Consider the following 26720-nt stretch of genomic DNA (forward strand, 5'->3'; position numbering starts at 1 on the left):
AGACTCAGAGGCGCTCGTGGGCGGGGAGGGGTGTGTGTGTGTGTGTGTGTGTGTGTGTGTGTGTGTGTGTGTGTGGTCGGTGGCCTGGTAAAAGATAAGTGGACAGTGGATGTTTATTCTCAGCCTTGGAGATGAAAAAGAGGTGACAGTTTGAGAAACTGGAAGTTGCATGCTCTGCCTAAAGCAGGGCAGCTGCTTGGTCAGCTTCTTTGTTGCCACGTAGAAGTGTAGCCCTAGAAAAATCCAGAATTTTGTATGCATGGCGTCTCCTAATTTTTAAATATTGGCAACCAGTTCAGCTACAAAATCCTGCCTGCTGGCCTCTGAGTGGGAGGCGAGGCTGGTGAATGAGGCTCCCAGGGACATACGCATGGCAAAGGGTCAGAGTAGGTGGGAGGTAGTCACTATCCAGATGGTCAGATACGGGGATTGTCATGGAAATGGACGGGATGTGCAGAGCAAGCGGAACAGATACCAAAAGTTGTCATTGAGGAGGCACGATGACAAGGGCCAGGGTCTTTGCCCACAGAAAGCCTTCTAGCCTTGTCTCCTTCTCTCCCGCAAGCTTTCAAGGGCTCCTCGCCGCTCCCCATAAGTTCGAATTTTCCAGTCCGGCATTCAAGACCTTCCGCGTGTGGTTTACATTGGATATGCTATAAACAGTGTCTCCACTTCAACGTGTGGCCTCAACTTACCACTCCAGTGTTGTCACCCCTCAGTCTCTCCAGGCTTCCCAGGCTGCAGCTGCGTTAGACTGGGAGTGTCCCGAGACACACCCACGGTTTTCTTCCTCTTCGGGTTTGTTCCTGCTGCTCCCCCTTCCTGGAATGCTCGTCCTCTCAGTTGACAGGAACCCTGCTCCCCACTCATCCTTCAAAGGCTCAGCTCAGAAGGCGCATTCTCCCTGAAATTGGCTGCCTCCTCACCTACCCCACTCTGTAAATTTGGAATAAATTGCATCTTTCTCTTAACTTTCATAGTTCTTTCCCTCTATCTGCACTGCAGTTCTTGGGTCATAGTCGTTCTGAGGTCTGTCTTCTCCCGTAGATTATAAGGTCATCGTGGAAAGGTTCAAGTCTTACTCATTACTATGTCTCCTCAGTGTTTGGCTCAGGTAACAGTCAACAGGGGCTCTATTGAATTAGACATTTCATGTTGGGGTGTGGAGAACTCATCCCCAGGAGGAAGCTGCTTAAGGTCTACAGTGAGCATGGGAGAGGGGATAGATGGCTGGAACAGAGGGGGCGGGGCAGGTCAGGCCGGATCCGACTCCTCTTCGGTGTAGGGCAATACCCTATGCTGTACCTTGGACTTGGGAGGGCAACGTCCTGCATGTCTTCTTTGGTGTTGAATACTGGGATTTTGGGTCTGTCCTGGACACCTGCAAGAAGCTGAAGGCAGGGACAGAACAAAATAGACCCAAGTCCCTCCTTTCCCTGGCTAAGATGTGCCCTCCCCCAGGTATACTTTCTCCTGCTCACCATGACAGCCATTCTAGAGCTTCTCGAGGCGGTTACGGAGTGGGAAGAGCCTAGAGGTTGTGAGCAGGGAGAGCCCCGCCTTCCAGGAGGGTGAGAAGAGGCAGCGTGTTGTAGGGAGAACCATGAACCATGGTTCTGGAGTGTGGAGAATTGGATTCTAGTGCCAGATCTGCCTCTTCCAGCTGGGTGACTTTGAGCAAGACTCTGAGCCTCTGAGTTTATTTTCTTACCTGGTTTAAGCAGTTGCCCTGACATCCCATGATTCAGGATTTTGTTGGGTCACATGGTCATCATTATACGTTCATGAACCCCTTTGTTATTCCCTGTCACACACAACGTTACACACTGGCCCAACACAGGGGTTACACTGAGATGATTTAGAGGAAATAATTTTTTTAAAGGGCCCTTTTCAAGATTTGAAACAGAGTTTTGTGACAGTGCCCTTTTTTGGATGAGTCTTGGAATCCCACTGAGATATTATAGCCAGAAAGGGCCGAGGAGAGGTGAGGCCTCAGGACACACAGTCTTCCTGTAAGGGAAAGACCATCAGGCGAGATTTACAACTTAACCCTGGTATGGGTCGGCTTAGAATCCCGTGTTGTTGCTCATAATGTGGAAGTGAAACCCTCCTCCCCCAGAACATGGCAAGTTGCTGAGAAATTTGGGACATAGATACCTTTGACTTCAAGTTTCTATTGGAAGAAATAAAAGACATTCCTTGGATGACTGTTTCTAGAGGTCTTCAGATGATTGATTTCAGTGAAAGCAAATGTTGTGGGTACGATTTTTATCTTACTCAGACCTGTTTGAGATTCTGTGATTAGGTTTTCAAACCTGCTTTTGGTGGCCCAGTTACTACCTGCCAGTGAGGGCTCCTGCATAGGCTTCAGGTGGTCTGTTACAGACCAGATCCTCAAGGGTGGTGAAAGGCCAAGTTCCAAGCCATTGTTTCTTAGTTGGCCAGCAGGACTCAGGGATGCTCAGTGTGTGGCTGGGGTTGGGGGCTGGAGGTGAAGACTCAAGAGTGACCCGCAAAGAAGATCTGTGGCCCTGGAGGGGTGTGGTGCCTTATGGTTTTACTGGAAAGGAAGAATAATCTAGTAAGTCCCCCGACTGGCCAAGCCTTCCGTGTGAGGCCATGTGCTGTGTTGCAAAGGGCGGTGATCTGCTGACGGTGATCTGCTGATCCTCACGCCACGGCTCCTTTGGTTGTGGATCTGGGTTCTCTCAGCAAAGGAACACATGCCATTTGAATCTGAATGGCTGCCAGCGATCAGTTTCTGCTTCTGCCCCTGATTTCCGCCTGCACCATTGACCATCCTCCACCCCGGTTCCCCCAAACCAGCAGCCTGTTGCCTGCCTGTGACTCACAGTGACCTGGGACAGGTTACTAGCTTCTCAACCTCGGTTTCTTCATCTGTAAACATGGGGTGGATGAGACCTACGTCACGAGGTCGTGAAAATGAAATATGATCACACATGTAAAGCACTGGGCATGTTGTCTGAATAAGGTAGATACTTAAGAAGTGGAGGTTCCCGCCCTCCTGACATTCTTTCCAGTCCTCAGACCCTGTGCTGTTCACATCCTGTCCTGCGTGTGTGGTGGCCATCCATTCAGGTGTATCCAGAGGTCAGGGGCAACCAGACGTGTGGTCCAATCACTCTTAGGATAAGGCTATGAGGTCTTCGGGGTGGCCTGGCTGCCTTCCCTTGGCTGGGGGCTGCTTGGATCACTGGCCCCAAAGCCAAGTCCGGGGCCTTCTGTGGCTCCCAGAATAATAACAGAGGCTGGAGCTTAGACATCGCTCTGACACATCACTCTGCGTGGAGTTGTGGCCACACATTTGACAGTGGCCTTGACTGGGCTAGTGGTCTTTGTGGACTTTGCAGGGGCTGCATGTCCTCAGGGATGCTGCAATATTGTCAGTTTTATTACTTTTTCTCCATGAAAGCGCTTCCTCAGAGCTCTTAGGCAGCAACCTCACATGCATCCAGAGCCCTGGCAGTGAGTGGAAATGAGGGGCTCCCCAGGTGAAAGAAAAAGCACCCTAATTTACTTGTATTTCTTCACAGTTGTACATGGCTTGCCTATTAGACAGAAAGCAAAGGTCTTTGCTGCTGCTGAGTCATATGCTCTCTCCCTTTTTTTGAAATGTAAGGTCTTCTTGGTTTATCTTTCCAGTTTGTGCTTTTGGTAGAAGGATGGACACTGAGAAGTATTTCTCTTATGGTGGAGAAATAGATTTGAAGCTGGGCCTCAGCAGAGGTGGTGCCGGGAGCGGACAGGGGACTGCTCCATGTCCCCTGTCCCCATCCTGTCATCTCCCCTCATGGCTAGCCCAAGAGCGTGGGCCTAGTGTTGCCACATTACCCAGTTCTCCATGAAAACCCAGAAATCTGGGCTTTTAATGTGAAATCTCTTTAACTGTTTAACGTTGGCGTAGATTTGTTTCAAAACATAGTGTGGGCGAACCAAACTCATGTGAGCCTAAGTCAGCCCGCAGCCCACCAGTTCTCGGCCTTTGTTTAGATCCATAACTAAGGCAACAAGTTAGGACCCCTGAGAAATGAAAGGTAGTTTGGAAATGAATCTGAAACAAGAAAAAAAATTTCAATCCGGAGTGTGTCATTTCATAATGCGTTCTAATGCTGTATGACACCGCTCTGTCCCTGTGTTAGACGGTGCCTTTGAGCACAGCACTGGTGCTCTGCTCAGGGCTATGGGTGCTGCAGGGGGCACCATGGACACAGTCCTGCCTCGTGCAGCATCATCCCCATCTGTGCCTCGAGGATGTGGGTGCGTCTTCGTGGGTCAGATGAGCCTCACACCTGTGTGCATTGCTCAGACCTTGGGACCACATTGCATATTGGTCCAATTACTTTTCCCTTTTCAGAGCCATGAAAAGTAACTTTATTATTTTTTAAAAGGATAGCAGTGATCAAATAATGTGTGTACATAGTTGTATAAACTTTAAGATTATACAGAAAGATATTAAGAGGGAATATTACTCTTGGCTGTTTCCTCTCTTCCCTTCCCGATTATTTTAGCAAGAAGAATGTCTAACTAGTTATGTGACCTCAGAAAAACCCTCTAACTTCTCCAAACCCAAGTTCCCGTATATGTTATAGGATAAAAGTAGAACCTCAGCTCAAATTATCATGATTTTTTTTTTGTTAGTGTGGATTAAGTGAGCTGATAGGAAATCCCCCAGGTCCTATGCACTTATAAGGGGGGACTCATAGGACTTTCTTCTTCTTGTGTGTTTAACATTTCTTGGGCAGTCCCTCTTGTAATTATTTCATGGTTTGTATTTAATAAACATAATGTTTAGCTGCATTAAAGAAAGGATAAAAATATTAAAGATGCACAGTACTATTTTCATCTCAAAGTTTTGTTTTACCCTTCTTCTTCCCACGTGGGTGCTTAAAATTGCTTTTTGTACCCTCTCATTCCCCAGACTCATGAAGACCTCTGAGGAGTAAGACTGGAGGAAATTTTTCTCTTAATTAGAAAAGGACATCGATTCTTAATTGTGTGTTCTTTGGAGCCAGTGATAGAGATGATAGTATAAGAAGTTCTGGACATTCAAATGTAAAACAGATTAATTTGTAGGAATGTTGGATTTTTATCTGGACAGATGTTTTGCTTTTTATGGAGCTGGTCGAGAATAAGAGATGGGGGCAGGGTTTTGTTAGGGGTTTATTTTTGCTTTGGGTTTATGTTAGTTGGGATTAGCCTTGCTGCATATAACAACCACCAAAAAAAAAAAAAAAAAATCCCGAAAAGCCTCAGATTAACAGTAATTGAACAGAGGCTTACGTGATGTAAAGTTTTATTTCTCATGTACATAAAAATAAGTTAGGGATAGCAGTTCAGGACTTTTAGAGGCCCAGGGTGTCATCTAGGACATAGGCTTCCATCTTCCTGCACATGGCTTCCACACTTTAGGTCAGGGGTCCCCAACCCCTGGGCCATGGACTGGTACCGGTCTGTGGCCTGTTAGGAACTGGGCCACATGCAGGAGGTGAGCAGTGGGCGAGCGAATGAAGCTTCATCTGTATTTGTAGCCACTCCCCAGCGCTAACATCACCACCTCAGCTCCACCTCAGATCAGCAGGCATTAGATTCTCATAGGAGTACTGGTCCCTGGTGCCAAAAAGGTTGGGGACTGCTGCTATAGGTCACCTCACAGTCTAGGGTGTTCCTGGAACTCTAGCTCTCATGTCTGGGCCACATGCGAGCAGAAGGAAGAAAGGCGCCGGCCAAAAAGGAGGCACGTCTGCAGAATCAGCTCTCTCTAAGCCCTTTTCTGGAAGTTCTAGGGAACACTTCTGCTTACATCTCACTGGTCCTGACATAGTCACATGCACACACCTAGCTGCAAGAGAGGTGGGGAAATGCAGCTTTCAGTCCTGGGTGCAATATATACAATTAAAACCGAGGGTTTTTTACTAAGGAGGAAGAGGAGGCTGGATGTTACCGGTGTGGGCAGCAAGCAGTGTTTTAAAGGACTTTAATCGACTGTAGAAATTGGTAAACTGACACATTTGTAAACTTTCCTGCTCCTCTGTTCACCTCTAACCGGAGAACCACCTGATCACTCTGCACGGTGACCATTGTCTGTTAGAGTCTTGGTGTACGGAGATCTTTCTTTTCATAAATGGTAGAGTGAAGATGCAGGGAGCCTGAAAAAGTGGGGGTGCTGAAGGTAAACCGAGATGGTGTCAGAAGGCCTGGGCCACCCCTGGACCACCTCTAGGACTTGCATCTCTCAGCTTTCCACATTGGAGAGATGGGGCGGGACACCATCTTACTGGGCTGCCGACTTGAGCCTGTGGAAGCCTCTGGTAGGCTCCAAAGCATGATGCAGATGATTAATCCTCTGCTTGGCCGAAGTGCTTCCGGCAGGCACGTGGGAAGCACCCATCGTGTGGAAGGTGCCGTGGGCTCTAGGAAGACAGAAGAGGCCCAGCCTGAGTCTGGTTCAACATGCTGGTGGGGCAGGTCCCACTCTGGCTCTGCTTCTCACCAGCTGTAGGTACAGATTTGGCTGGGAGGGAGTGCGGGGTTGGAAACACGCACCTGATCTTCCTTGTTGGTGTCCTGATGCCTCTCCTGGTGTGGATCTCCGGCCATGGCAGTGTGTCCAGGGGTTAAAGATGCATAGTTCTCATGCAGCCTGGCCCATAAATGCAAGCCGCTAGCCCATTACTTCACCTGCTCAGTGCTAGATCTCAAGGTGACCCTGGGTCCTTCTCTGACAGATGCCTGCACTGGCACATTTCAAGAGATATTATGCTTATGCCCAGTCCTGCCCTGCTTTCCATCAACATTAGAACCCAGCCCCAGGTTAGAGCCAGCATGCCTGTGACTGTCATAGGGTTGTCATGAGGACAGGCATTCAGCTAGGTGCCTGGCTCTCAGTTAAGGCCAAGTAAGTGACTGCTGTCACTTCTGCATCCAGCTGGCCAGATCAGACCAGGTGGCAGAGGGTAACTCAGTTCCCCAGCACCTCTTCCTGCCCCCTGCCTGGATGTTCCTCTTGGCCTGGTTCCTTTTTTTGTGTGACATTCTCATCCTTCAGCTCCAGACTTTCATGTGCTACCAGTTTCAAAAATTATGAAATAACATATAGAGGGGAAGAGAGAAAAGAGAAGCTGGGAAGCCCGATTTAACTGGCATCTGGGCAGCCCCAGGAGACTCCTCGGCTAGGCTTCAAGGGCGTCTTAAAAACGTTCTTTTTAGGTCAGCCCCAGATGCGATTTCGTTTTTGACCCTCTCTTTGTCTACCTTGGCCTCTAACTAATTAACCAATTAACAGATTCATTCAGCACACACAATTTATTCAACACCTACTCTGTGCCAAACACTCCGATGTGCTGGGGATATTGACATAACTGAAATAGACCAGGTCCCCTCTCTCATGGAGCTTACATTTGGTGGGAAGACAGGCAGACTTCAGGGCTGTGACCAGAAGTGAAATAGGGTAAGGGAATACAGGTGGTTAGAGAAAAAGCCTTTCCAGGTGGGCATAGGAAACGGCAGATGAGAATGCCCCGAGGTAGGACTGGTCGGCTTGTTTGTGGAATAGCGGGGGCGGCTGGGTGGGAGTGTAATGAACTGGGAGAAGCGGGCATTTTGGACTTTTGAGCTTGAGACGCCTGTGAGACATCTACGCGGAGACATCGAGCTGACTGTTGGAAACAAGAGCCTGGATTCAGAGAGCGTGTTGAGGCTGGAATAATAAATTTGAGTGGCATCCGCTATATGAAGCCGTGGTGAGGTCACCATCATGTTATGTCGGCGCTACTGGCCAGGTGGTACACGTGTTTTGTCTTGGTGAATTTTCCAGGGTTACAAGCGACTTGTTGGATCTGCATTTGGGCAGAGTGACCAAGGACCAGTTACTGGTGTGGAAATCCCTCAGAACAATGAGACATGTAGCAGCAGAGAAGATGGTGACTGGTGACTGTGTGGGCGTGATCTGGCCTTGATAGCAGTACTGCTGATGGTGGCCCTGTTGGGGTTGGTCCACAGAGCCAGACTGTTTGACCTGAGTATTCAGCAAATGCTTGCTTACTAAAAGGCTTCTCGCCAAGGCATATTGGGGCACGTGAGTGGCAGGGACTGGGGAGGACCTCTTAGTCTGAACTCCAAGGTGCTCACACTGTTAACAGTTACCTAGTAGAGTCCTTCTTGCTGGTTCAGAAAGCAACCTATAAACTCGGCCTAAATCTCTCTTTCCGTGTCCTTCAGCCCATCCCGTTCTGGTGCTAGATATTGGCTTAGATCTTCCCATTGGCTGTCCCCTCAAGATGGCACGTGAGAAGGATGTGCTCTGCTGGGAAGAACTTGGCTGTGCAGGCAAAGACTTGAGCTAGAAAAAGAACAGATGGTCATTCATTTGCTACTTCCCATTAACCAGGGCCTTCTTTTTTTTCTTCTTTCATAAATGAAACCTTTAAGAAAGGAAGATTCCCAGGCATTGCTTAGAATTTAGCCCCCGATTTTATACCATATGATTGTTTTTCTCGAGTTTCAATTAAAGGAGTAAATAACATGGTGGATATGAAAGCATAACATAGATATTAGTAGCTGTTGCTATTGTTGCATTAAGGGACACCCCCGTTCCCCAGATCCCTATTGATTCATCTTATTTTTATTTAAATGACAAATTGTTAGAATAGTGCCTGGCATATATATATATATATATACACACACACACACACACACACACACACACACACACACACACACATATATGTATATATATATATACATACACACACACATATACATATTATTTAATCCTCATAGCAGCCCTAGGAGATAGGTGCTATTATTTTGCCCATTTTATAGATGAGGAACTAGGCTTACAAGTTAAGTAAGGTCACCCAACTAGCAAGTGGTAGAGCTAGGATTTGAACCAGGGAAGCCTGGCTCCAGGGTCCAGACTCTTAAATATTACACTTCAAGGCCTATTGATTTTTCCACAGATCTTTACTGAAGAATAATGACTATGGCCACACTCGTTGCTCCTTATATAGGCTGTGCAGTGTGTCGCGTATTTCGGATGCATGAGTGAGAATCTTCAACCTCGCTCAGTATTCAAAGCCCATCTTTCAGAGGAGAAAATGAAGCGGTTAGGTGACTGCTGGAAGTCCGAGGCTAAGGAGTGGAGCCAGGATTCAGACCCCGGTCCGTCTGGCTTCCCAGTCCTGCCGTGTTGGCAGCATAGCGACTGTCTGGCAAGGCCATAACATTCTCCCTCCCTGGTGACTTCGGGCACCTGGTTACCCACTTGCAGACTCACTTCATGACCCCTGGCACCCCCTGGGCCGTAGGATGGGACAGTGACTCACGTTTCTCCAGGTCTGAATCTGAGGCCACGTGAGCCACTCCAGGGAAGCCAGCAAAAGTGGAGCTCGGCTGCCACTAATCCAGCTGCGCCCCCCACATCCTGTGCTCCGTTTTATTAAGCCTAGGGTTCTCCCAAAGCGTTGCGGACCTCATGGTCCCGTGTGAAAAGATGAGGCCATCACACGCATGGTGGCGCACAAATGTCCTGTTTCTGATCAGCATCAGGACGAGCAGTCTCCGGTGAAGTGCCTGGGCCTGGCAAAGCCTCGGGAAGGGTGGGGACCGTCTATGCTGTCCTGTAAAGGAAATTGTGGTTTCTTTCTTTCCTTTTTTTTTTTTTCCTTTTTTCTTTTTTAGTTTATGGGAAAGAGAGACTTGTGTCTCAATTGAGTCTTTGTGGCGTTGTATTACAGAGAGTCACAGAAAATGTTCTATGTAAATGACTATGTGCCCTGATTAGACCCTCAATGGGTGCCATTGTGTCATATTGCTATTATTGGCGATTGCAGGATACTAAATGATATTCTCATCAGGCTGAAAAAGTTCAGTGTTAGCAGCGAAACTCGGGGTTAATTATACCGCTCTGAATTAGAGCATAGAATTAAGTTTTAGGGAGAGCAGGGCTCTTGCTTTCTGCCCCTCTGTCTCTTCAGGGTTGTGGCTGGGGGTTTGATCAGAGTATTGTTTAACCCATGTTCTAAATTTGTACTTACTGACATTTTGCTCTGCATGAGTTACTATCCCTTTTGGAGTTGGGAAACACAGGACCAATTTATAGGACAGTTGGAGAGGGGGAGAGATGATCTACTTAATAGTGCATTCTTCTTCATCAGTAGCTAGGGAAAAAAATGGCATGAAGATTGAAGTCTTGGGGAGAGGGGGCGGTGCCGGACTCTAGAGAGGCCTCTTTAATTTAGCTCTTGTCTCTCCTGCCTTTGAATTATCGGGTGCTCTGATCCTGACTCACCTCTTTGAAGAAATGACACACTGACCTACATCCCAGCTGAAATAGATAGAAGAGTCCATCTCTGTCCTGCCCCTTCTTGGTGCTTCCGACACAACCTCCAAGGGAATGTATCCGAGGGCCGAGGCAGGCCCGCTTGGCTGTCGTGCGTTGACTTCACTGCCTTGTTTTAATGGCAGAGCTTAGCTTTTTTTGAGTCATTCCTGATTGTAAACATTCTGCATTCTTTTCGCTCATTTCTTTTGTCTGTAAGTTTCATGTCACTCGTATTGGGTTTAAAGCCATATTACCCTCCCCCTCCTCCTTTACTGTTACATGGTCTATGAGTATTATTATTATAAAAAAAAAAAATCTTTGAAAAGTGATTCTTAGTGGTGGCCTTGTAGGTTATCATATATATGTATCGTTACTTATTTACCTCTTTGACCATTTTTGGATGTTTAGGTTGCCTATCTTTTTTTTTTTTTTTAAATTTTTCTCTTATAAGTCACATTATATTGGCAGTTAGGCTGGGACAGGTTCTTAGAAATGACTTTCCTGAGGGCGCGACCTAAAAAATAGAGAAAGGATTTAAACCCAGATCTGTCTGCCTTGAAATCCATCGTTCCTTCTTCTGCTCCTGGGTCTCCTTTCTCCTCCTGTCAGAAATCCAGAGCTCTAGAGAAACCTGTCACAAACTGCTTTCCGTGAGTGAACAGCGTCTCACCTGGGTGGTCCAGGGTGACTTCGCTCTGGAATTATTTTTTTCTTCTTCTTTTTTTAATTTGACAGTGGCAAACCATTCTCTGAGCAGCACTGGTGAGCCAGCTCTTCTCACAGTGTCACCTCTTGTACCCGCTACGAGCACAGGTTGTCATGCACAGCACATGCAGATATCACACGGTAAAGAGCACCGTTTTAAAAAAATCGCATTCGAAAGAATAAAATCTGGTTTGGAGACCATGGTGAATGTAATAATGTAATCTGCCTACCTCAGCAAGCTTGAGGTCAGTGTAGTAACGTATTTTCTATATTTACGTCATGTAACATAGACTTTCTGAACCAGAGCCCTGGTCAGCACACACAGCAAGCAGCTTTTTCCAAACTGTGCCTTCTTCTCTCAGAACCGAGAGAGGATGGGAAGGGGGAAAAGGGCTCTGTGGTCAAACAAGCTGGGGAAACTTCCTTCTAAGGAGATCTCCAAAGCCCTTAAAACTCCTGAAGGCTCAGACACGCCCTGGGGTCAGGAAGCCTGTGTGATTCTGTGGAAGCCAGTTTGTCCCACGGGACACCTGTTGGTAGCTTGTGGCGTAAGCAGCCTGTGGTTCGGATGCTGAGCTGAAGATTAAAGTCCAGTTCCTAGCTTTTAAGCCCTAGGACAACCCCCATACTTGCTGTTTCCTTTCCAGTTCCTGTTCTTTCTGGCCTTTGTGAGTCTGCATTTACAATTATCTCTGCCTGGAGTGCCCTTCCCTTTGTCTGGGTGTGGCTAAATCTAACCCCTTTTTCAAGACTCCATTCAAATCCTTTGCTTTATCCTTGTACATAACTCCGGGCAATTGGCCTCTTGGCCTCTCAGTAACCTTACCTCTGCTCTCTGAACCTGCTGTGTGGGTTGGTTCCTAGCTGGTACTGCAGTCATTTGTGTACGTGCGTTTTGGATTAATTCATCTCCTTGAGGACAAGACGGGTCTTCCTGTCATTGCTGCAGTACGGGTTGTCATATTGCCTCGCGTGTAGTAAGTGCTCAGGAAATGGCTTGTCGAACAAATGTTCATAGTGTCACTTAGTACTTCAGTGGAGGGAGGGCCCGACCACAGTGTTGATGGTGGAGATGTCCTCAGAGCAATTTCTAAGGTGCCCTCAAAAACAAGTCACTGCATGAGATGCAGAATTTGCCTTTTCCTCCATTCAGCCATGCTGGGGACCACAGCTTTGCTTCTGATATTTTTCTGATCGGTTACATGAAGGTTTCATCCATATAAGACTACTGATAATAGCTTTTACTCTTCTGGGCACTTACTGTGTGCTAACTGCTTTATGTTCTTCAATCCTTAACTCTACCCAGTGAGTGAGGTTTTGTTGTCTAGGCAGTGTCAAAAACTGGCCCGGAGAGGTTAAAAAACTGGCTCAAGCAAGGTCATGCAGTAATTGGCAGTGCTGGGAAATAAACTCAGCTCTGACACGAGAGTCATTACACCACAGAAGTATATTTTCTTTTGTCAAATACAACACATACTGTGTGTGTGTTGGGGGAGCAAGGCACGTATCGATTTATTGAATCGATTCTGTAACTCTTTTTTTTCTGCTCTCTTTCATTTTCTGAATAATACCCTTCAATACCATTTGTTTTTCTCTCCTGGGCATGATACCTGTGGATTTAAATGTGGCTAATTCACCCAGTTTTACAGGTTCTCTTAATTCTGCTTTTTTCTCTCACCCCTCTTATTTTTGAAGCCATATTGAGAAACTGGCTGTTTGGAGGCTCAGGGACTCCCAGTGTCAAATTCGACGTTAATAGTTAAGGGTCTTTGTCAGTCTGCCATTTTCCCTTTCTTGGTATCACCGATGCATCCTGTCCCTGAGCCTTTCCAAGGTCCAAGTCTATGATTTATTTTCTTTGGACACAAACGTCAGGTAGGTGTTGCTTCTTACAGAAGTTTCCAGATAGCACTGGCTTTGCTAAGCAACACAGCACCAGGAACTCTGTCACAAAACTCCCAAGATGCCGTGTGTGTATGTGTGTGTGTGCATGTGCATGAGTGAAATGTAAACACTTGTGGGGAATAAAAGACATTCTTTCCCCAGAGAAAAAAGCTGGATCGTCTCCGTGTGTACACAGCTTTGACAGTGGTTCCATATGTTTTGTTCATCTTTACTGTTTTGCACTCTCCACACATTTATTTTCCATACTGCTACCAAAATTAGGAGAGATGTTTCCAAAATGCAGATCTAATCATGTCATTCTTCTGTGAAAAATCCTTCTTTGGCCCCCCGGAGACCTCAGGGTGATGATCTGCCCCTTGGCTGTTCACCTGTCCAGCTTCTCTTATGTCCTTTGCCCGTGTTTGCTCCAGCCATGGCGAACTCCATGTGCGTGTGTGTGTGTGTGTGTGTGTGTGTGTGTGTGTGTGTGTGTGGTTCTCTCTCTCTTCTCTGGGCTTTCCTGGCTGGCTCCACCCTCCAATCAGTGAGTCACTCTTTTCCACCTGGCTAATCCTGTTGTCCACTTTCTGGAAATCTATGCCCAATCAGATCCATCAGAGGTCCCTCCTGCTGTTGCGTCACTCAGCTTACTGTGCTCCGTTTCATTTTTCTGTCTCTCCCTGAACTAGACCGTTCACATCTCGCTCTCTTCATCTCTGTGCCTAGCACACCGGAGGAGCCCGGTGATTATCGAATGAAGGATCAGTCACATGTGTTTATTTCCTGTGAAAATGCAGGGAGGTGGGGAATCCGTGCTCATTTCTTGCTCTTTGAGCTTTCCCAGGTTTGCATAATAGCGATAATACTTGCGACACTTTATCGTTTGTATCGTTTATCGTTGTGCTCCTGGGGCTCCCGAGTAATAACGTAGCATTATTACTAACCCTATCCTGAAAAGGAAGAATTGGGGGCTCTGTTTCTCTTTGTTTCTCGAAGGAGAAGTCTCCAGAATAAACTTGGGCTTCTGAGAAGCATGTTAAGGTCCTTTCTAGATTTAAAGCTGAAAGGCATCACCCTGAAACTCAGGGAAATAGCATAAGAATATTTCAAAGAGAATTCTAGAGGGTTTTCCTTCTCAAGTAGTTTACATTTATGTGAAGGCCAAATTGGACTTGCTTATGAAATCAATAAGGATACTATCTCTTTGAATGATTCAGAACCTGCTGTCTCTGTTAGACTGACTTCACCTTCTGTGAGGGACACAGGGCTGCTGGATGGGGCTTTGCAGAGCAGGGCAGATATGCATAAGGGGTCTCTCCAGTGTCTTCTTGGTCATATGAATTTTATTTGCCTAATAGGACATGACCGAGCCTTTGAATAGTTAAAGAAAACATCTCTCATATGTTCTCCTCATGAATAGAACACTCTGTGTCCTGAATTGTTGCTCCACTGGGGCCAGCACGTGGTGGCTTTTCCTAATGTTTGAACCAACAGGCTTTTTCATTTTGGGGCAATTCAGGTAAAGATTTTCTGGTGCTCCTGTGTGGCAAGAAAAAACATGTCTTTTCGTCTCTCTCTCTCTTTTCCTTCTGTCCCTGAGTTTGAAAAAGTACATGTTGACTTACATGACTAATCTGAGCACGTGTACTAGAAATTAATGTTCTGCCAATGATAGGAAATGCCTTTCTCCCAAATCAAAATGGCCCTGTGGACTGGACCCAGGGGGACATTCACAATGGGAAGATGGCAGTTCAGAACATTAGAGACCTTGAGAAGAATAAATCTATGGCCCTGGGCTCTGACTCTCTTGTGTCTATTGTGTGTGGGGGTGGGGTGGGGAGGGAGACAGAGAGGAAGATTGATTGATTGATTGATTAGGAGGAGGCTGTTGCACAGAGTGGAACAAACAGGGCTTCCTGAAACATGAGACCCAAAGAGATATAGAGAACCATATCTTCCAGCCCTTCCCCTGAATTAGGCTCCAGGTTTGATTAAAGATTTTCTCATTATTTATGAATCTGTTAACATGAAAAGTCTTTTAAAACTGTAAAAATGCAGCTGGTCGGCTGCCTTATGAAAGATTATAATCCCCTGCAGAGCGGGCGGCGCTGCCTGTGCGATCTTCTAGACCCTGGCGTGAGTGCAGACAGTGGTCTTCACAGTCTTGGATCTGCTCTCCTTCGGCCCTGACGAAGCCATGAACGGAGTCACATGTCGTCTGGGGTCTTTCTCTTTTCCAGAGCAGGACCACTCCCCTCAGACGAAGAACACTTAGGCAGAGCCCCGGAGGGACCGGCACCTCTTGACTAGAGGACTGTGGGAGGTGAGGATCGGTGAGTGAGGCAAGAAAAGAAGCGGTTTCTTGTCTCTAGATAAAGCTCAGTGCTCAGTTAACTAAAACAGGTGCCATCTGTATGACCCCTGTAGAAAGTCAAAGCAGAATAGGGAAGGAAATGGTTGAATAATTACTTTTTTTCCCCTTTCTTGGATTTTTTTCCCTCCCCCCAATTAAGAGGGATAGTCCATAATTGGCAAGGTCTAGTGAGATGGACCTGGGGACCCATGGGGGTGGGGCCTCTGAAGGGGCTCAGCCATAGGTGACGGAAGCTGTTGTCACTGAGTGCTGCTTTGCCAGCACCGTGCTTAATCCTTATGATCATCCTACAGGCGAGGAAGTGGAGGCTCACCGAGAGCGAGTACCGGTGTCTCACACTTAGTCAGTGGCTTCCAGTTGATGCTGGTGTGCAGGATGCTTTGACATATTCGAGGATCCACTGTACAGCCCCTCTTCCCAACCTTCACCATTGCCTCGAAGCTCTGGGAAGTCCAGAATCAGTTTGCTCAGAGGGCTCCCTGGTGCTGGGTTTATTTCCTCCCATGGAGGGACTAGCTATGTAGGAAAAAAGGAATCTGATGTGCTGGGCTGTGGAAGGCGTTGGCCTCGGCCCATGCAGCCTTCTCTGGGATGGTGAGGTCCACACTTGTGCTTTCCACTTGTGTTTATTTTGAGGCATATACGCTTCTTGCTTGGGTGAGGTTGAATTGGTTCTTTGCCCAGCTGGACATAAGGTTGACTTCCTCAGTGGGTCCCACCTGGGGAGTGGGAGATGTGAGGGCCACTATATGCTTGGGCAGATTCACAGCTGCTCTGAGGTCAGGCCTGGTGGCTGGTGGGGATCTAAGAGGAATTGGATCACCTAGGGACCAGGCTGGGGCTAAGATGGTTGCATATGATTTTCAGCATGACGCTAAGAAATCTCCAAAGTTGATTGGCTTGCTGGTGCCTTTGGATAAAGGAATAACTCATTTGCATAATGCTTTCATATGTGGATTTTGGTTCTCAGAAGATACCGCTCAGGTGAATAGGTCGAGTCAGATTGTTCTCTACCTCATTTCGTGTATGAGAATATAGAAACTAGTGCAAGATCGTAAGGTAGCTGGAACTCAGCTACTCTCCCCAGTTTGGTGGTACTTCCACTATATTGTCAGAGCCACAGTGGGGACACAGGCCAAGTCAGGCCTTTAGCACAAAGCTACAGTGGAGGGGAGGGCCAGCGGATGTAGCAGTGACCGAAGAGAAAGTAGAAGCCTTAGTGATTGGGGTTTATCTTGTTCACTTCTGTGTCCCTAGTCCCTTACAGGGCCTGGCCATCAGTAAGTAGTTGCTGAGAACGTGAAAGAATTTCTTAGGCATGGGGGATGATCTCGCTCACTTGGTCAGCACCTTCCAGAAGTTTTCTTCTCTTTGTGACCCCTTCTTCTTTCCTCCATAGATAACGCTTCTTAGCTTGAGAGTGGAATGGTCTCTGAACAGCACCCTAGAGATACCCAGCCAGCTTTTTCTTTCCCTCATAAATTATGAGACTTGGGATTGTCCTTTGGGAGAAAGTTAATTATAGGTTCAGTATATTAACTTGAGGTCTGGATTTTGTAGGTTGCTTCTGATGCACAGAACACTTCGATCTGGAAGAATGTCCTTGTAACTTCTCGATTTTGACAGTTGGGGAGCGAGAGTCTCAGAGGGGTTTCAGGAGCTGCCTGGGGCCTCTGGGTGAGCGGTGGCTGAATGGGGCTTGAACCTGCACCTTCACTGCGTGTTTTCTCTTCCGCCCCACGAAGACCTTGGCCGTCTTTTGAGGTTGAGGTCTCTCCGATTTCTGCTCTGCAGAGCTGAGCGACAGCACTTGTCTTTAGTGCAGAATGTTGGTGGGAGTGTCTCTGTCCAAGTTAAAACTTGAGACCGTTTGCTCATTAGGCCTCTTCCAGTGCTCAGGTAGCTTCTCTGGGGGTTTTTCTTTGGAGAGTTTGGTTTCTCCTCTTCCCTCCAACTCCTTTGTCTCTCCCCACCTTGTGTTTGTAACCCCTCCTGGCTGCCTGGGGAGAGACGTGTGGCGAACTGGTGGACTTTTTTGAGTGCGGAGCCAGCTTCTCACACTCCCATCGGTCAATGTGGTAGTTGTGGTCCAGGTTGTGTGGCCTCATGGTCTGAGCTCTGCAGGCCACACCCTACCCTGCCAATCCCCAGGGACGGGCGGGGTGGGGGTGGCTGGCCACCTGGCATTTGCAAGTACGGTTCTACATGTGTGCCTGTGAATAGAGGAGAAAATGAAAATGCCACCTGATTATGTGCATGTAGAATGTGGCCGTTTGAGATCCTAGTTCTGTTTGTGATCTCATTTGAGCAGAACTAGGGCTGGATTGTTACTTAACCAGCACCTCAGGGGAAGGCCCTGTGCCGGGCACCTTCCCGTATCGCAGCTTGTTTAATCTTCACGGTCACGCAGGGGGATAATGTCTCTGTCTTGCAGTGAAGGAAGCAGAGACTTAGAGCCCTTTGCTCTCGGTTCCTTTCATTCAGCTCTGCATTCCACAGGTGGTCCTGAGTGCCTGCCGTGTGCTCTGCCAGGCCCTAAGCTTGGCCTTGGATGAGGCAACCAGGTCCCTGTTCTCACAAAGCTGAGAGTCTGGCTGGGGACCCCTTGTGGAGGTGTCTGTGGTGGTGTTATCTGGGGAATGATGAGGCAGGGAATGAGGGCTGGAGAGAGAGTTTAGGTTTAGCTCATTTTATGCAAATGCTTAATACTCTGCTTGTTACCACTCTTCTCCTTGTTTGTCCCCCTCCCTCAATATGGATTATAAGCACCGTTTACATATGTGTAAACCTAGGCTCAGAGAGGCTGGGTAACTTGTCTGAGGTTACACAGTAAATGAGCTAGAATTTGAACAGACTCTAGTTTGAGTTCTAACATCCTATGCTGGCTACCTATGAATAATGTTTTCATAAAAATAAAAAGAATAAGCAATTTGCAGAGGAGTAATCACTCATTCTGTTAGCATTTTGGTGAGCTCCCTAATACTTTTGAAAGGTTTAAAGATGCTAATACGTAAAGGTGATGCCCTGTGTCTCATCTTGTAACCTGGACTCAAGAGTGCGGGGTGTCTGCGGACATGCGTATGGCTGTCTGACCATTGGGTGGGGGTCGAAGGTGCCTGACACAAAGCCCTCCTCTTCGTTGCCAGCATTAACCCATATCAACTTCTAAACGCTGCTCAGACTTTTAGAAAACAGAAATGTGGAAATTCCAAGTTGAGCCTCCTTCCAGCACGAGTGTGACACGGGGTCGGGGAGGATGACGTGGCCTTGGGACAGATGCCTTGGTGCTTCTCTTTTAAAAAAAGAAGTTCCACTAAACACGCAGTTGGCACCCCCTTTGGGGGTTTTGTTGGGCTCCGAACCTCCCTAATTGGTTATGACTAACTTTATTTGCTTCTGCTCGTCAGTGGCTTTCTTGAGAGGTGCCTTGCCGTGAGTGGGCATCTTGGAGGACCTGTTTGAGGCCCCTGCACTATGCATTCTCAGTTGTGGTTGCCACATTATTTATAGGACAGATGGAAGGAGGTTATGGTTTAGTCTGCTGCTCTTTCCTTTGGGGGTCTGTAGAAGAACCCCTACTAATCATCTTCCAAATGCTCACCGAGGCATGGTGTGGCATCTGGGTCCTTCCTCTTCTCTGCCTTTGCTCAGCAAGTCATTGCCCCCTTTCAGCACATCTCGGGGGTACAAGTGACCCCAAGAACTTCTGCTCAGTTGTTAGTGTCTCTTCTCAGGGATTCCTGAGCTGCCCTAAATATCAGCTACCCAAGTTGCTCGGCCTGGCCCTGGGCAGCCCCACCTCTGCCCCATGCATCCTCAGCCTGGCTGCTCCACAGGTTACGGCAGTGATGGCTGTTATGGGCCAGAAAATGTCTCACTGTGCTCATTAGTCTCTTGTGTTTTACGTTTGCCAGGTGCAGGGCACTGGAGCACTGTAAACTCTTCTTGTACGTAACCTCACATCATTTTCACCAAAATCTTGGGAGGCAGGTAATTTTATTGTTTCTGTTTTGTAGCTGAAGAAACGGAGGTGTGGATGGAGTCAGTCATTATCCAGACTCACACAGCCGACGACAAGGACTGGGCCTCCCCACAGGCGCTCGAGTTAGCTTTGGAGTCAGCCTTCACTTACATCCTTAGGCAGGAGCTTTATTTTAAGGTTCCCCTCTTCGACTTTCCAGTTATGGTAGGGCCTCGCACCCTCGGCTCTGCTGACACTGGAGACAGTCCTTTGCATTTAGGATGTGGCGGCATCTCTGGCTTCTACCCACTGGATGCCGGTAGCACACTTCCACCTCCCTTTGCCCAGTTGGACCACCGGACATGTCTCCAGACATTTCCAAATGTCCCCTGGGGGGACAAAATTGCACTCAACTGAGAACCGCCGAGTTACGGTGACCATGTCAAACCCTAGACCAGGATGTGCAGTGTATGGGGGCGGAGGAAGGTGGATTATTTAAAATTGGGACTGTCTTTGAGAACCCGAAACTGCTGCTTTAACTACAGCACAGCCCGCCCTGTGGGGAGACGGACTGAGATCAGGCTCTGTGTGGGGATAACCTTTCATGATGAAATTTAAATTACACTGCGTGCCTCCTGGAGGCCCCGTCATGCACTGGGAACTTGGGAAAAATCTAGTCTTAGATTTATTAATGTTTTATGGTTAAAAGCACTTGATGTTGAGAAGGACAAGGTGAAAATGAGAAGGGCCTCCTTCGAGCCTTCTGACACGTGGAGCATATACAACAAGTAGAACATTCCTGTGCATTCTGTCATGCCCCCAGTGAGCCCACTTTTCAGGTTTCAGAGCCCCTCCAGTCACGTGGTTTCAGAAAATGCGTGTGTTGTAGTGTGTGCACACGAGCCCGGGTACACTGGTTTTCACACACAGGGCTGGTAAACCCATCATGTTTTGTCAAATGCGACTTCCTCTCCTCAGTGTATTGTTTCTGTTGGTTAATGTATTCAGCTCTAAGAGTACTTATGTGCCAGGCTGTATTTGGAGCCTCCGAGCCTTTATTTGGAGAGTTAAACATTAGAGCACGTAATGTGCCAAGACACCTTGTAGTGAGAAAATCCAATTTGTAAAAACCTCAAATAGAACAGTAAAATTAGGGAACTTTTTTTTTTTTTCCCCCTCCTGGATGATACTATCAGATTATAAATTCATTTCTTAGATTCTGTGAAGCAGAGCTCCCTCCCGTTATGTCCTGAATAGGGCTCAGTCTGCAACATCCCCTTACACGAACTTTTTCAGCAACACGTGTCTAAGCCGAGGTGTGGTGTGCCCCTTTCCATAGGCAACCTCTAGGGACTTACTAGGGGTCTTCTGTTCCGTACATCTTGTGAGCATGGCTGGTTTTCAGGAAATGGTTCACTTGTCAGTCTTTGTAACTCTAACAGCAGTTTTGCACAAGTGCCCGGTGAATGTCTCTGTGTTCTTGCCGTAATAACAGAGCTCCTTCAGGGGCGATGGCTGTTTAACTGGTGATATCTTTTTATCCCATAGTATCCGTTATTTTTATTCCCAGGACTGAACTTCCTCCCCCAGTAATAAAGGTGATATTAATAGCTACCATTTTGAGTCCCTGCTGTTACTAGCAACGTTCTTAACCGGGAGATGTTACACACCCAGCACAGGGTTTCAGAGCAGGCGGGTGTAGACCTGGGATTCCCACCTGCTCTTACCCACCAGGCTGTCACACTGTCTCGGATGGTCACCGTAGATAGAAAACTTGGAAAATAAAGGGAAGTATAAAGAGGAAATGAAAATCCCTCCGTCTGCTACCTAGAGGTCAACACTGTATTTCCTGACGACTTTATCCTCCAGAATTCATATGTTACAAAACGAATCATATTCCGCATATGATTTTTTTGTGTCTCGTCTGCCTCACTTTGTGTCTTATTGTGAGTGCTTTCTCATGTCGATAATTATTATTTGAAAGCACCGTTTATTAGCGGCACAATATTCCCGTGTCCACTGCAACATATTTAGCTGTTCTGTTGTTGAGCATTTAGTTGTTTCTGATGTTTCAATATGAAGGGCTGTCACTGCAGTGCTGTTCTGATGCTTGGGACATTTGTATGGGGGCGGGGGCGGAGAGAGAGTGTGTGTGTGAGAGAGAGAGAGAGAGTGTGTGTGTGTGAAAGAGAAAGAGAGAGAGAGAGAGAGTGAGAGAGAGAGAGTGAGTGTGTGTGCGTGCGTGTGTGTGTGTTGGGCCATCCAGGCTCAAGCTGGAAGATTCTTACGTTTGACTTTTAGGCCAAGCTGCTCGTGGTGTCTCTTTCCTTCTCTCCCTCTTTCTTCTCTCTCAGTTTCTCTTCTTTCTTCTCTCTCTGTCTTTCCTTTCCCTTTCCCTCCCTCTTTCTTCTCTCTTTTCTCTTTCTTCTCTCTCTTCTTTCTCTTTTGTTTCCTTCCTCCCTCCCTTCCTCCCTCCCTCCAATCTTCGTTCCCTCCTCTTTCTCCCTACGTCCCTCCCTCCCATGGCATGAGGAAAATGGTGTTTCTGATGATCGTGTATCTGTAAATGTGGCAGAGCCTGCCCCTGGTTTTCGAGAGGTTTTCTAAGTCACTGTGAGGTGGGTCTCGTTCAGACGACCAAAATCACGTCGCCGATAAGAACTAAGAGCAGTGAGCACTGGCTTATGCCACCACCGATCTAGCTGCTCAGCGTAACTGGCCTCACTTAGTCTTCACGTCAGCCCTGGGAGGGAGAAGCAGGGTCCTTCCTGTCTGACGGGAGGCGAGGCCCGTGCCCGGTGGTAGGGCTGGGGTTTAAGGCCAGGCTGCTCCACCAGTTTGTCTCTTCTGCCACACGGCCCTGGACCCCGCCCTTGGTGTACTGTGTGGTTCATAGCTGGGGGCAATCTCCGCCTACCCTGTGCAGTATTGGCAATGTCAGGAAACATTTCTGATACCAGGACTAGGGGGTGCAGAAGGGTCTAAGGATGCTATTGGCACCTCGCCTGTAGAGACCAGGGACGCTGGTAAGAACCCCTCAGTGCACACGGCAGCTCCCCACAGCAGTGACTCCTCCCACCGCAGACGCCAGCAGTAGGGACGGACACCGAGGAGCCTTGCTGTAGGGGGAGATGGTGAAGAAACATAGGCTTCGGGGGAGGCAGCCGGGAGGGAGTGGAAGAAAGTGGGCTTGGGAGTGAGACCTCTTCCTCGTTTTATCCTCTTAGAGAAATTTCATAAACTTTTTGAGGTCAGCTTCCTCATCTGAAAATCGGGAAATGACGCTTCTCTGGCGTTCCTAGCCTGGGTGCAGGTGTCACGCTTCCTGGGTTTGAATCCTAGTTCCCTCTCTGACTTTGAGCAGATTACTTTCACTTTGCTGAGCCTCAGTTTTCTTATCTGTTAAACAGGCAGATAATAGTCACAGCCAAATGCAATAATGAGAGTAACATGCATAACATACCAGCCGAGATGTCACGAGCACGTGGTGAATCGATAGCAACAGAGGCGATGCTGGTGCCCAGCCACGTCCGCAGAGGAAGGACCTGTGCTTTCTGAGGGCAGTGTTTTGTCCTCTGCTCTCCGTCTAGGGTCTAGAATTGCCTGTGGATTTGCCCTGGGTCCTGTCAAGATGGGGTGGAGTTTAGAAAGACATGAGATCGCATGTCTAAAGTGACGCTTGGCTCAGTGTTTATTCTTGGTTTATGATGTAGTGAAGTCATGATTTAACTGTGAGTATGTGCTGGGAGCAGAGACGATTTTCAGGTTCTTGAAACGTGGGAATACGGTTCCCTTGGGGCAGGCCCTTGCCCCCTCTCTCATCAATCATGATCTGTCCCCTGCCCGGATGTCAGGAAGTGCTGACATCCTTGGGAGCCCATGTGTGGCCTCGTTCTCTCTTGGAATGGAAGTACTCACCATTCTGGCCCTTGAGTCAGTGCCAGAGCTGTGACGGCGAGGCCCCCCAGGCACCTCGACCCTGGTGACAAGGCCTTGCCTTCCGCAGGGTGGAGGAACCTTTGAGGCCAGGTGATGCTGGAGGTCTCATGTGTCCGCATTTCTTTATTGAGACTTCTGGGGGGTGAGGGTGTGACTTAATCAGTGGTGGGAGCCTAGATCTTAAAGGGTGGGACAAATGGACTCAGGGCACGGAGAAGAGCCTAGGGGAGTGGTGAGTATGCTCACCCAAAAGAGCTGGCTGCACATCACTGTCACTGATGAAACGGCCTTCACCTCCCTGTCCCTGCCAGCTAAGAGGGAAGTGGCACCAAAAATCTTGCAGTGCGGTGAAGACCCCGTAGGACTGTAGAAATGAGTGGTGGCTGAGCAGCCATGCCATCTGACGCCACCTTACCTTTATACAGCGCCTGGGCCACCAGCCTACAGGGGCCTGGCAGCCACATAAACCAGGGACGTGGGCAGGGGCCACCAGTGTTGAGTTGGAGGGGTCAAGTCCTCAGGAGGTGGCCACTATTCAGCTCCAGCCCTTCTTGTCATTTGAGACTGTGGCCCATCGTGGTCAGATCTTTTGATCCCCTCCCACCCCCCATACCCAAAGAGAAGCAGGAAATTATATTTTTATGGGAAATATTCTTTTAGAAAGCCCCTAGCATAGTGCCTGGCATGTGGTGGGCACTCAGCAGATACCCCCCAGGTGGGTCAGAACTTGCCTTTTATGGCTCTGGATTCTTTTGGTGGCAGCAGACTGTACTTTGCCTGGCAGATTGCCCGCAAGCATAGGCCGCTTGATACAGCAGTGATTCTTGGAGTCTGAGAGGCCCCCAATGTCCTGCCAGATCTCTGGGGTTAACACGCAGTCAACCTCTTGCTTTTCTTTCTTGGCCTCTGTTTCCTCCTTTCCTCCCCCCCCACTAGTGTGACAGTCACATCCTCTTTAGAATGTTTCCGATAAATTCTGTCCTTGGGAGGCTCGAGGGCTGGTCTCGTGACCCACATGTGAAGAACAGTGCCCCTGCTACCCCAGATCCTCTGTTGAGCCTGTAGGCTCCATACTTCCAGGCGGTTAGCTTTCGAGGCACGCTGACATGCCCCTTCTGCCAGTCCATAGGCAGGCCCGGGGTCGTGTGGGTGCCATTCCACCGCAGGCCTCAGGGTCAGGCGATGAAGGTAGGTCCCTGAAGTCAGGCCCAGAAAAGGCCACTGGAACCAGCTCGCCTCTGGTCCATGATGCTGATCTCAGGACCCAACAGGATGCTGCTAGCTCGCTTGGCTCAGCGCGGCTCGTGCTGGGAATCATAAGCAGTGTTGAGGATGCGATGCATTTCAGTCCCAGGCACTCTGATCCCTTTCCTGGCACTGGGAAAATGTTTTTCCAGCTCGGTTACTTGCTGGCATGCGTGGGTCAATGTACAAGGTGTTCTTGGAGAAGCCAGAGCTGGCTGTTGACTTTCGCTCCCTGGGATGTGTTCTGGGGAGGAAGTGGGTTTTTGGGTTGTGGTGGGCATAGGATGTGGTGATTAGTTTATCTCACGCTGTGGATGCAGTTGACAAGAATTGTGGAGCTTTCGTTCCTTTCGTACTTTGGACTAAGGTGCCTCAAGAGGAGCTTTGTGTATCTTCATGTGTTTTAAACATTTATATAGAGGTTTGAGGCACACTCGTTGCTATGTTTTATGTAGTAAATATATTCTGGCAAGTAACTTGTGGGACCTGAGTCGAGTGTCTGACTGTAACACGTGGTAGTCGTGTGAGCTCTAGCTGGCGTACCTAACCTTTGCTGCGCGTTTCAGATTCCTGAGTGTAAAATGGGGACAAAACTCATGGGTCGTTGTAACGTTTCGTTAAGTTATTGAATGTATAGCACCTAGTGTACACTTCTTGGCACAGTAAGTATTTAGTAGTGGTAGTTGTGATCCTAATTATTGGAGAAGCAGCCCGGTATGGTAATCATAATAACAACGGTGACGGTGACCATTATCGACTGCTTACTATGTGTCAGTGATTCTTCCGGGGACATCAGTTAACTTATTTAATCCTCACAGTAACCCAACGAGGTAGGTGCCGTCCTAATCTCTGTTTTATAAGATGATACAGTGCAGGCACAGAGAGGTTACGTAACTTGCCCAAAGTCACCCAGCTCAAAAATATGAAAAGAGTGTGGATTTAAGAATTAGAAGGCCTGGGAGGCTTGCTTGCGTGTCATCTCCTGACGGTGTGACCTCTTCTTGCTAAGTACTTAACTCTCTGAGTTGCATTCTCTCTCTTGTTTTTCTTCTGAGTTGCTTTCTCCATTGTAAAATGGTGCTCATGATAAGCCCTCCCTCCCTTCCCTCACCGTTCATTGCCTTGTGTGGTACTAATTGTGGGTGCTTAGGAACTGTGGGTGCTTGCTAATAGGTGCTTAGGAATAGTTTTCTGATTATCTGACTATATTAGGGGGTTATCATGAGGTTCCAATGAGCTGGAAAACTCTGGACAAAAGTTAGTTGTCATTTTAAATGCCTGGGGTTTAAACAGTATGCCTGTTTTTCAGATTTCTGAACCACTTAAAAGAGAGGCACAGAGTCAAGAAGGTAAAGATCAAAATGTCACTTTTATTACTGATAAAGGTGTGGTTGAAGGATGTGGCTTAGGTGGGTGTTAGACAGATGTGCCCGCCTGGTCAGGATGATGGAGTGGCAGCCGTGGCAGCCACAAGCCCTGTAAAGCCTCTGGCGGAGGAGCAGACCACCAGAGAGAGAGAAATGACTGTTACACCCAGGAGAGCTGGGTGGAGAGGCAGGTGGAAACCAGAAGTTTCAAAGGAAAAACCTATTTTTTTTTTGTTTGTTTTGGAATCCAGAAGTTGGGAAAAAGCAGGTAGCCACAATTATTATTTAAAGAAATATTATCCTCTCCCTCGAAAATCTCCCCGTTCCACAGAATTTCACCACTGCTGATGGTTCTCTCCAGTTTCCCCCAGCACAGCACATGGCTGCCTCATGCCCACACCCACGTGATCCTGCTCCCACACCCTGTCTCCATCCACCTGCCAGTCTGTGGGCTCCACCCTCAGAGCAGCTTCAGGAGCCCACCACTTCTCACGCCTCCTGGGCTGCCCTGCAGGTCCAAGCCAAGCCACCGTTCTCTCCTGAATGAGCGCGGGGCCTCCTCACTGGTCTCCCCGCTTCTACCTTTGTCTCTTTTCAGTCTGTTCTCAACGAGGCAGCTTGAAGGAGCCTTTGAAAAAGTCAGATCACGGCCCTCCTCTGCTCCAAACCCTGCAGGAAGAGGCCAAGTCCCCGCAAAGGCTCGTGCATCTGGCCCCACCAGTTCCTGGTCCCTTTGCCTCTTCTTCCACCAGCTGCTCTGTGCCTCACACAGCCCCACACACCTGCCCCGGACTTTGCACTGGCGGTGTTTCCTGTTCAGAACACCCTCGCTCCAGGCACTGCGCGGCCTCTCTCACTTCCTCCAGCTTCCAGGGAGGCCTGACAGCCCGATTGCCTGCAGCA

Source organism: Pteropus alecto, unplaced genomic scaffold (genome assembly GCF_000325575.1).
Source record: "Pteropus alecto unplaced genomic scaffold, ASM32557v1 scaffold71, whole genome shotgun sequence".
NCBI lineage: Eukaryota > Metazoa > Chordata > Mammalia > Chiroptera > Pteropodidae > Pteropus > Pteropus alecto.